Here is an 11,578-nt window from a genome sequence, read left to right on the forward strand (position 1 = left end):
CCTGCAAACTTCTGCAGGGCTATCCCAGGGCAGGAGCAGCAGCTCGGATCTCAGGGTAGAAGGTTCTGGAAGGAAGGCCTTGCTCCCACATGGAGAAGCCTGTGCAGTGACTGTGCAGCCAGGAGGGAGGGAAGCTGGTGGTGCCTGCAAGGTGGGGGAAAGCAGAGACCCCGTCCCCTAGGGCCATGGGCCAGCGCGGTAGGAGCTGAGTTTGAAGGGCAGGGGCCCAAGCACTTGGGCCTTCTTCTGCTGCTTTCCCAGGCACATCAGCAGGGAGCTGGATCGGAAGTGGAGCAGCCAAGACTCGAACCGGCACCCATGCGGGATGCCGGCACTGCAGGCAGCAGCTTTGCCCACTACACCACAAGGCCAGCCCCAGATTCTAAATGTTTTTGTACCGCAATAAACCCATCTTGTAATTCCACTTCTCCGCAACTTTTTGAAGTATTCTCTCGTATCTGCATAATTATACCTTCACGTAATGCAAATTATAGCTTCACAAGGCAGCAAGGGTCACGGTGTAGAAGCTGAGAATGCTGCCCCAGGGTCTGCATTTCACCTCCTCCATTCTATGTATGATACCTCTTTTAATGTGGCCCCAAGAGTCCCTACCTCTGATTATTTATTTATTTATTTATTTATTTATATTCGAAAGGCAGAGAGAGAGACAGAGAGAAAGGGAGAGAGAGCAAGGTTCTCCATCTGCTGACTCACTCCTCAAGTGGCCACAACAGCTCAGGTTGGGCCTGGCTGAAGCTAGGAGCCAGGAGTTTCATCCAGGTCTCCCACGTGGGTGCAGGGGCCCAAGCCCTTGGGCCATCCTCCACTGCTTTCCCAGGTGCATTAGCAGGGAGCTGGACTGGAATTGGAGCAGCCAGGACTTGAACCATATGCGATGCCAGCACTGCAGCCCGTGGCTTTAACCCACTGTGCCAAACGCCCACCTCTCAACTCTGGCTCTGAGGCCGAACATCTCCAAATCGGTGCCCGGGGCTGGCCAGCTCGTCCCCTCCTCCCATCCCCGCCCTGCCAAGTCCATCTATGGGCGGGGCCCAGCCTCAGAGCCCATCCCTGGGGGCCGACTTGGACAGTCAGGATCAAGCGTGTTGGGTTTCAAACAGGGAGACCCCCCACCTGCTGGTGGCTGACACCTGAGCCCACCCTTCCCGGCGACAAGGAGCAGGGGTGAATGACCTCACAGCAGATGGCCACTGTGGGAATGGGCAGACAAAATTCCAGTGTCACCCGCCCTGGTGCCAGAGGGGAGACCAAGGCACGGAATGGGGCCAGCTGGGGAATACTGACACGGGGCCTGGACTAGCCAAGGGGTCCCGCTGTGTCCCACCGGGCCCTGCCCCTGGTGCCCTACCCACCCCTGCAGTCCGCCCGCCCGCCCAGACAGAAATGACCACTTCCTCCGGCCTCCCCGGGAGCACCACGGAGCTGGCAAAACAAACAGGCCATTTCTCCTGTGGCGGCCAGCTGGTGATGGATGGCCAGAGAGGTTGGCCTTGCTGATGGACGGATGCTTGTCATGTGTGGGCCGGGGGCGGGCCCTCCTGGCAGGGCCACACTCTCCAGCCAGAGACCCAGAGTGTGTCCTGGGCCAGACAGTCGGCCAGGGGAATGGGGGCGTGGTCTGGGCCCCGTCGTGGGTGGAGCATGAGCCCAGGTGACAGGCTTATGAGGCAGGGGCCCTCCCACCGGGCAAAAGTCCCCTCTTCACCCTTCGGCACGCTGGGCCTTTGCCTGGATCTGGGTCTATGCGCATGGCCCTGGGGCCGCCACAGCCCAGGCACCCGCTCTGGCAAAGCCTAGGCAGAACCTGACTCCAGGCTGGCGGGCTGGCTGCTCATTCTGCACCTGCTCCTGGAGGGGTGAGGCAGGGTGGGGGAGGGACTCAGGACGGCCCTCCAGCAAGGTCAACAGCAGGAAGTAGGGCAGTGGGGCCAGGATACTGGGGATCTGACAAGGCACAGCTCACCTGGCACTGTCCCCAAAGGCCCCAGGGTCCCCCTGCCTGTGTGGAGCCAGGGTGCACGGATGGGCAAAGCCAGGCTGGAGGAGGTGCCACAGGCACGTCGAGCCCCGCCCCCTCATGCCTGCCATGCTCTGGGTCAGCCAGGTGGTCATCTGCTGGGGCCTGAGGAACACAAGCCACCCGGCCCGGGGCCACCCAGCTGGTGGCTGGCTGGAGAGGAAGGGGTAGCTGCCGCCGAGCCTCTGACCCTCCGGCTGCCCAGTATGTCTGGCCGAGAGGAAGCATCCGAGACCCTTCACTTCCTGAACCTCAGAGTGGGTTAGGGCCACCACTTCCGGCCAGACCCCCGCCCCCACCCCCTGCCCTGCCCTCGGCTCCGACCCCAGTCTGCAGCCCCCTAAGCTATGTTTCCTGTTGCAGGGAGTGCGGTGTGGAGCGCACACTCACCCTGCTCTGGGGCGAGCAGGAGCAGGGAGCCCCATTGAATGGGGGTGTGGGGGGCCTGGGAGATGACGTCAGAGCTGAGGAGTGGTCTCCCCTGGGGATGGGGCAGCTCCGGGAGCAGGGCTGTGAGCTCCACCTGTAGGAAGCTTCGGAGCCAGGCTAGCCCACTGGTCCGAGGCTAGCCCCATGGAGCTGCAGCCAAGGCAATACAGCTGTCAGCTTCCGGACCTGGACCAGGGACAGCTAAAGCCCACAGCTCCCCCGCCCCGCCGTCCCCCAACAGTGAGATGGGCAAGTGGTGCATGGCAGCAGCAGGAGTTGGGGGTGGGGATCTGGGCCCTGGGAGTAGGGGACAGGTCAGGCCAGGTGGGATGGGGGGCTCCAGGAGGTGGCTCTCAGACCCGGGCATCTGCTGGGTTCTGACTGTGCCTACCAGCCGGATGAAGCCACGGCACCCGTGGCAGAAAATCTCGGGTCTGGCCCAGGCTGGCAGAACGGGGCTCAGAATCCAGTGGTCCATGCAGGGCAGGAAGTAGCCCTGGGCTCCAGGGGGCTGGGGTGGCCTCCGAGGGGGGCCGTTTCCTCCCTGGGAACATCCTGCCGGCTGCAGCAGGATGGAAGAGGGTTCCAGCCCGGCCTGGGCAGGAAGGGCTGGGGGGCGCTGCATCTCTCCCAGGGCAGCCCCTGGAGACTTCCCCCATCCCACCTGGAGCCCCTGGGCCTCTCCCTGGGAGCTTCCTGTCTGTCAGCCTCCCCCTCCCCCAGCCAGGAGCTCACCTCCCCCCCGCCCCCCAGCCAGCCTCAGTTTCCCCATAGCCAGTCTGCTGGTGGCTGAAGGAGAGTCCCTGCAGGCGGCAGCCTGGGCCTCAGGGCTCGCCCGAGCCACCAGGCTGGACCTGGGCAGACAGCCCAGCCCCAGCTGCCCCTGCTCCGGGCCCCAGGAGGGGGTCAGCAGCCCCGTGCTACCTCCCCCCTGCCTCCCACCCCGCCACCCCCGCTCCCCCCACCATGGCCTAAATATAGCCGGAGCAGGCGCCCGGCCTGGAATAGAGACCTCTGTCAGCCCCTAGCAGGTGCTGGCAGGAAGGTCAGCGTGATTGGCAGGAGTGCTGGTGGGCGGGCAGCCAGGCCCGGGTCATGTGAGTGTCCGGTGGCATGGCCCGAGGGTGGGGCGGTGTCCTCGCAGGACAGCTGGGTGCCCGGCCCGCCCTAGGGCACGGGTCAGGCCCGCCACTCCCACCAGCTGCTGCTGGCTCCCACGGCCCCAGCCCCGCAGCCCTGCACGTGGCGAGGATCCCTGGCCTTGTCCCTCTCTCCCTCAGCCGCAGGCCCCCTCCTGCCCCTGGGTTTGTCCTTGTCCCCTCGGCCAAAGGTAAAACAAACCCACAAACCCCCCTTTTGTGAGCTGCTCTGAGCATACAGTGAGCCCAGCTTGGTCAGCGGCCCTTGGAGTCCCTTCTGAACCCCTTCCTCCTGGCCTGGCTGGCTTCTTGCTCCCGACCTGCCAGCTGAGGCCCCCTTGAACCTGACAATGCTGGAGTGGTGTCCCTGGCTGCCCCCCGGGCCTCTCAGACTGCGTGCTGGGCTCCAGGTCCCAAACGCGGCGCTGCCTGCCCTGTTTGTGCCTGCCTTTGGACGTGGCTCTCATCGGCACCTTAGCTCAGTCAAGCAAGAGCCTGCTCTCCCGGGCTAAGAGCTTCTTCTCAGGCAGAGAATCTGCAAATATGCCAGAAGACATCCCGCTGGCTGGAGGAAGTGAACCCTTCCTGGTTTCCTGCTGCGGTCATGTGCAAGGGCCCTGGGGCAGGAGTGCCCCCACTGGGGGAGGACAACTCACTTCCGATGGGGGCTGCCCCGACCCTCAGTAAGGGGATGGAAAGGACAGGGGTGGGCAGGGTGAGGAGAGGGCTGGCAGGTCTGAGGCGTCCAGCCGTCCCCAGATCTCACTGAGAGTTGTTTTGTCTTTAAGATGGATTTACTGGGGCTGGCCTTGTGGCATAGTAGGCTAAGCCTCTGCCTGCAGCGCTGCCATCCCATATGGGCGCTAGTTCGTGTCCTGGCTGCTCCTCTTCCAATCCCGCTCTCTGCTATGGCCTGGGAAAGCAGTGGAAGATGGCCCAAGTCCTTGGGCCCCTGCACCTGCGTGGGAGACCTGGAAGAAGCTCCTGGCTCCTGGTTTTGAATCGGTGCAGCTCTGACTATTGCGGCCATTTGGGGAGTGAACCAGTGGGTGGAAGACCTCTCTCTCTCTCTCTCTCTCTCTCTCTCTCTCTCTCTCTCTCCCCTTGTAGCTCTACCTCTCAAATAAATAAATAAAATCTTTTTTAAAAGGGGATTGATTTATTTATTTGAAAGGCAGGATGACAGAGACAGAGGGAGAGACCGACAGGAAGGGAGGAAGGGAGAGAGAGAGAGAGAGAGAGATCTTCCATCCTCTGGTTCACAATGGCTGAGGCTGGCCCAGGCCAAGTTCAGGAGCCAGAATGCGGGTCTCCCATGTGGGTGCAGGGCACAAGCACTTGAGCCACCCTCCACTGCCTTCCCAGGCCCATGAGCAGGAAGCTGGGTTGGAAGTGGAGCAGCCAGGACATAAATCAGTGCTCATGGAGGATGCCGCTCGTGTTTGTTGACTGAATAAGTGAGTGTTTGTCCAGCACCTACAACAGGCTCAGCACTGGGATCACCCAGTGGGCTCATGTTGCCATCTCAGAGCAAAGACTCTGAGGCCCGCAGGCTCTACGAGCGAGTCTTGGAGTCTGGAGAAGAACCTCAGGGAAGCCGTCCTCCCCGGCGTCCTGCAGCTCCACGGTGGGCAGCAGCGGAAAGCCCACGCTGATAAAGCAGGGCTGGGGGTGTCTGGGGAACAGGACATGGGCCGAGGGGCCAGCCCACCCCCACCCCACCCCACTGCCCCGGGACCCCAGGACCCCAGGACCCCAAGAGGGGCGGATCCCCAGCTCCACAGCTGCACAGTTCCAGCTTGTTTGTTCTTTGTCTCGTTTTTCTGGTTTGGGGCCTGGGATTGGGGGAGGGGAACTGCCCCCCCACACCACCCAGAGGCATGGGGAGGAGAGGATTGGACCCCCCAACCCCACCTCACTGCCACCCTCCCGTCCAGGCCTGCCTTCGCCTGAGCCACTGGGGGATGCCCACATAGCGTGTCCGGGAGCCTGAGCTCTGAGCCTGTCTGCCTGCACTCTCTCTGGCCGGGTCACAGGCCAGGAGGGGGAGCCAGGGCACAGCGCACTTCGGGGTGTCTGCAGTCTGGGGCTGAGGGTAGGAGCCAGTTCCTGGTGGTCTTGGATCTTCGGGGAGGCCTGGGAAGCGGGCTTGGCATTCACACACGGGCAGCGGGGACAGCAGGACACCTGCAGCCCCCGGCAGAACAAGATCCTGCCCCCATCCCCTGGAGGTGATATTCTGTCTTCAATGTCAATCCTGCTCCCCTTGCGGGCTCCTAATGGGATCTTGCCCTCTTTGTACCTCTAGAGGGCGCTGTGGGGCCTTACTGCCTCCCCACCCTCCCCATACCCTGTGCTCCGCATGTCCCCTCCACAACCCACCTCATCTGGTCTTTCCCAGGGTAGACGTGGGGAAGCCGAGGCCTGAGAGTGGCAGGAAGAGCTGGGGTGAGGGCGCTTCAGGTTGGAGCTGTCATGGCTGTGGGGGAGGGGGAGGCGGCTCATTCTGGCAGGGGTGGGGCCCAGCCACACAGTGTGTCTGTCCCTTGGGGTGAAGGGTCAGGACTGGGCTTGCATTGCCCATGGCGGCATCTGGTGAATTCAGTGGAGGTTGGGGGGGGGCAGCCAAGGCAGGGAATTCCACCCCCCTCACGGGAGAGTTGATTGGCAGCTGGGCTGGAGCTGCAGGGGGCACAGGCAACCTTCTGGGGTTCACAGTTGAGCCCACTGCAGGTTTGGAGGGCGTGGAGTTCAGGGCTGGCAAGGAGAACCGCTTCCCCGAAGGCAAGTGGGGCTCGGGGCCAGCAGGCAGCAGATGCGGGAAGACATGAGCCCAAATCCAGCTTGCAGAGCCCTGCCCTTCTCACCGATGAGGACGCCACACAGAGAGGCTGGTTTTAGACCCTGCGCCCAGAGTGACCCTGGAAGCACTGTCCCCACTGTGGGCCTCAGCTCCCCTACCTGTGCAGGAGTAGCCATGGCCCACCCCCACCAGGGAGGGGAGAGGGGCAGCACCCAGGCTGGGTGATCCATTGTTGTGTTAGTCTTCTGCTTCTACAGAGCTGAGGCTGGTTCCAGCACACACATCCCTTCTGTGGCTTCCCCCCAGCACCCCAGGCAGACATTGCCAATCAATCCCAGATCTCTTGCCTCATCAGCCAGAAACTTCACCTATCTCAGCTCTCGGCTCCAGATGGCTTCTGTCTGTGGCTCCCCGGCTATAGCATCAGGACCTGCCCACTCTGAGGGCCACAGGGAAGGGCAGTGGGTAGCACGCCTGGCCTCTGGGTCGGGGGAGGCCAGTCCTGGAGGAGGGCAGAACTTTAAGTGGGAGCTGGAGTCTCTCAAGAGTCGGACCAGCAGAGTGGAGAAACCCATACCGGCCTTCCACCCTCAGGGTTCAAGAGGGCTCCAGCCCGGCCGCCCCTCCTGCCCACTCCGCGGCTGCTCCTGGGAGGAGTGGCCAGGAGTCCTCTCCTCCCCGCTGGCCCTGCCCCCACGAGGCCTGGGGCGGGCGCCTCGGTGTAGCTCCGGCTCCAGAAACATTTGCTTTAAGTCTTAAAATATCAGGTTCCCGCATCACGGGGGCTCCCCTGGGGGCCGCCAGGCAGGCGGGAGGGATTTCAGGCGTAAGAAGATTCCCGCTCAGGCCCCCACCCCACCAGGCCGCTGCCCGCCACCCCCCCCCCGGCCGGCTGGGCTCCCCACCCCCACCTCTGGGAAGCCCCCTCCCAGTGCATCCCATCACACCAGCCTCTCCTGGACCCCTGATAGGGTGGAGACGGGAGCCCCGCTCATCTCAGTCTCCCACCCCTGGGACGGGGGACTCTTGGGCAGGATCTTGAAGCATGAGTAGGAGTTTCGGGAGGATCCGTGAGCATCCTCACGGATGCGCCTGCACAGTAGGACCAGCCCAGCGGAGCCCAGCAGGTGCCAGGCTCGAAACGCAGGCAGACGAGAGGCTGGGGCAAGGAAGCAGCTGTGGTCCCTTCCTGTCGCACAGGCTGGGTGCCAGGCCGGGCTGGGCTGGGCACTGATTCGGGCCTATCTCAGCCCTCTCCCCTTTCCCCACCTCCAGGGACCACCGACGGCAGAAGGCACAGCCCCCACGGCTGCCCCTCCCGCCCCGGCAGCCGAGAGACCACCAGCCTCGGCCCTGGGGACTGGTCCCGGTGCAGAGTGGGAATTGGAGCCAGGAGGCAACAGCTGGCCCCACTCGAGCATCCCCCCAGCCCCCTGGGGCAGCCGCCGCCTTCGTTCCCAGGCCCCCAGCCCAGCCCGTTCCCAGGCTGCACCCCGCCCGCTGGGGGGTGTGGTCAGATGAAGCTACAGGGGGCGACCCCCAGGAGGGGGAGCTTAGCAGGACAGCCCCTGCCTGGCCCTGCAGGTCCCCCCAGCCCCGATGTGGTGCCTGCACACTCACAGCAAAAGCCCTCCCCCCACACATACTGCCGAGGCCCCCCCCCTCCCCGCACGTGCTCCCCTGCGTGCTGTCGGGGAGACTTTGAGAGCTGGGACCCAGGGGATCTGGTCCTCTGCTGGCTCAGACCCCAGGTGACTGTCAAGGGCATCAGCTCCTTCCAGAGCACCCCTGGGAGTGGCCCCTCCTCCGCTGTCCTGTGCCTCTGAGCATCTGGCTCTGTCATCCGGGAACTCTCCCATTTCATAGGTGGGTAAACTGAGGCCCAATAGGCTATAAGGCCGCAGCTGTGGGTGTGGGTGTGTGGGGGGATGCCCTGTGGCTCCTGAGCCTTGGCTGACCACGACATGGAGCTGTGGGGGAGGGGCGAGACTCAGCGCCCACCCCTCTCCGCCCTCTGCCTGGCTGCAGCCATGAAGACAGGGGTCCCGCCCCCCCAAACCCTGTCCCCAACCTTGAGGATCCAGGCGCCACATCCCCAGGGCTCGAGTTAGACGTGAAGGTTGTTGGCGCCCCTGCAACCTAAGCTGCGGGCTCTGGAAACAGGGGGGCGTTGACCCCACCGCGGCCCCCAGGATCCCGGAGAAAATCTTCGAGGCCGAGTTAATACCACGACCAATTTTTATTTCAACAAAGCTAATGCTCAACAATGTGATCCTGAGGCAGAGGGATTTTCCTGCCTTCGGGGGGTGGCGGGGGGCGAGGGAGAGGGGCTGGGGGGTCCTGACGTGGGGCCGCCCACCACCCCTCCTCTGCAGCTGTCCCCACCCACTCCCCCACCCCAGGGGAGGGCCAGGTGGGGGCGACCCCCGAGCCCCACCGACGTCTGCTTCCTCCAGGCCCTGCCCATCCTGCACATGTCCCTCCCAGACCCCTGAGGCGGGCCCCCCAGGAACTCCAAGCACCCCACCATCTCCTCCCCCACTGAGCACCAGGTGGGGCTCCTGTCGGGACCAGCACAGGTGACTGGGGAGGCACACAGGAGGCCCCAGCGTCCAAGGGGTGCACACCCCTCGGAACCCTGACCCATGCCCTGTGGGGGCCTGGCACGTGTCCCGGCTCTTGGGGTGCAGAGGTCAGCAGGATTCCCGTGGGCAAGGGGCAGAGGTCCGGGGGGTGCATGGAGGCCTAAGGGTAGCTTCCAGAGAACACTGGGGAGCCCCAAGAGGAGAGACGAAGTCGGGGGCCAGGAGAGGGGTGGGTACCGGAACTCGATCCGGAAGCCGCCCCTTTCGAACGGTAATCGGTGGCTGCTGGGGCCACAGGCCTGGAACCTGTCAGAAATTCCCTGTGACAATGGCCACATGGACTGCGAGGAGGGCTCGCCCCATGCTGCCCCGGCTGCCCCCGGCCTGACCACTACACTGCCATTGCCGCGGCTCCCCTGGCCTCTTGGGGGCTCTCCCCGTACTCCATCCTTGCCACCCTGCGAGACCCCAGCTCTTGCCCGATGCCAGCCAGCAGCGTCCCCGCGGTGGGGGGTGGGGGCGTGGCCAACTGGACAGAGGGGAGGGGCCCGGCGCACAGGGTTAGAGGGACATGGGGGCCCCCCCAGTCTCACTCTGAGGGTACTCACGGCCCGAGGGCAGGGGTAGGGGCCCAAGGGCATCCGCCGACAGGCCAAAGTCAAACCAGATGCTCTGGGAGCCCCGTGGGGGCAGGAGGGCCATTTGTCACCGTTATCTGCCCCACTGCCGAAATCACAAACACATTTTTAAGTGAAGGACTGGCTGCCACTGGCCTGCGGGCCCCTGATGCCGGCCAGCTGTGGCCACGCTGCAGGGAGAAGGTTGCTAAGGGAGGCCTGGCTGCTGCTCGCCCCGTGTCCCTGGACTGTGTGTCGGGGCTGGTGGGGGACAGAGGGAGCTTGGAGAGTGGGGAGCACCTTCTGCATGGGGCGGGTGGCTCGGTGGTCAGTCCCCCGGGGGCAGGCTGGGCCTGGGGGCAGAGCCAGAGAGACAGAGGTGGCTATAAAGACAGAGCTGGGAGCCGGGAGCTTGGTGCCTGGCACTAGAGGACCCCCCAGCCGGCTGCCCACGCCCCTGTGCGTACCCAGCCACGCTTCTGCTGTGAGGACACGGAGGGCGAGCGTGCCAAGTGGCCACTTGCTCTGGGAGCCCAGTGCAGATCCTGCCTGACCCAGGATCCCCTTTGGCTGATCCCAGCACCCTGGCCTCCCCTGGGCGGGCCCTCAGGGTGGGGGTCGGGTTGGGGGTGGGGGGCGAGCCGGGAGAAATGGCCTGTGACGGGGTGGGCGTCCCCGGGCGGGAAAGCAAACAGTGTCAACAGCTAATGAGCGGGAACCGGGCCGGGGGGCCAAGGGCCTGGGGAGGGGAACAGCCATCGCTCATCCTGACAGCGGGCGGCCAGGGGCGGGAGGCGGGAGGGGGGCGAGGGCCAGAGAGGGAGGGGAGCCTGGGAGCCGATGGAGGGTCCCCTGGAGACCCGGCCCTGCAAGCAGACGGACAGACAGACGGAGGGAAGGCAGCCAGGCCCTGACCCCTCCGTGTGACCCCAATGGACCGGAGCTGGCTCTGTCTTCTCCCTGCCCAGTGCTCCCGCTCAGGCTTTGCAGAACAAAGTGGGGTGGTGGCGGCGGCGGCTGGTCTGGGATTCCTGCAGGAACCCAGGGTATCCAAGCCCTGTGGCCCTGGTCCAAGTGGCCTTGGGCCTCTGCCGTGCCCTTCTGCCTCAGTTTCCCCAACCATACATGGCAGAGGAGGCCAGGCAGTGGGCAGAGCCAGCAGCTGTCCACAGGGTGACGTATGTGGTGCCTTGGAAACCAGCTCCCCCATCTCACAGATGGGAAGACTGAGGTGCAGAGTGGGGGAGGGGCGGAGGGGCAGGTCAGCCTCAGACCTCACCCAGGCAGATCCAGTCCAGCCTTGCAGCCTCCCTGGAAGTCCAGAGGGGTTCTGAACACAGCCAGGTCTGGGGAGCGCTCCTGAGCCCCTGCCGCAGTGGCCGTGTCGCCCGGAGGTGCCTGCCTGGCTTGCCTTGGGAGGTGTCCTAGCCCCCCATTCCTGCCTGAGCCAGGAGGGAGGTGCAGCCATAAATTCACACCGCCAGCCGCCCGCGGGATAAATGTGTCATCAGCTGAGCGATTTACGAGCCGAACTCCTGGCCCGCAAGGCAGAGAAAATAAGTATCTGTGTACACGAGGCGGGCGGGCGGGCGGGCGGACGGACGGATGGGTGGGCAGGGCCAGTGGCTGCTAGGAGCACACAGGCAGGCCGGGAGGGGGGCGGGGAGGTGAGATGGAGGAGGTGGCGGGGAGGAACAGCCGTGCACAAGTAAGAGGTACAGGACAGGATGTGGACGTTGTCGCATGGGGCATGAGGGCGACAGGGGAGGGAGAGTCGGTGTGCACGTGTGCACGCGTCTACCCAGACGGTGGGGTGTGCGGGGGGGCGGGTACAGACCAGCACAGGGGTTGTGCAGGAAGAAGGGGCAGGGCCGGGGACGCCTCCGCCCCATGGCAGGGCAGGGGTGGGGGCTCGATGTCCAGAGAAACCAGGTAGACTCTGAGAACAGACACCACGGGCGAGGAGA

The sequence above is a fragment of the Oryctolagus cuniculus genome, chromosome 21, assembly GCF_051225735.1.
Source record: "Oryctolagus cuniculus isolate XC-2025 breed Fujian yellow rabbit chromosome 21, ASM5122573v1, whole genome shotgun sequence".
Lineage (NCBI taxonomy): Eukaryota > Metazoa > Chordata > Mammalia > Lagomorpha > Leporidae > Oryctolagus > Oryctolagus cuniculus.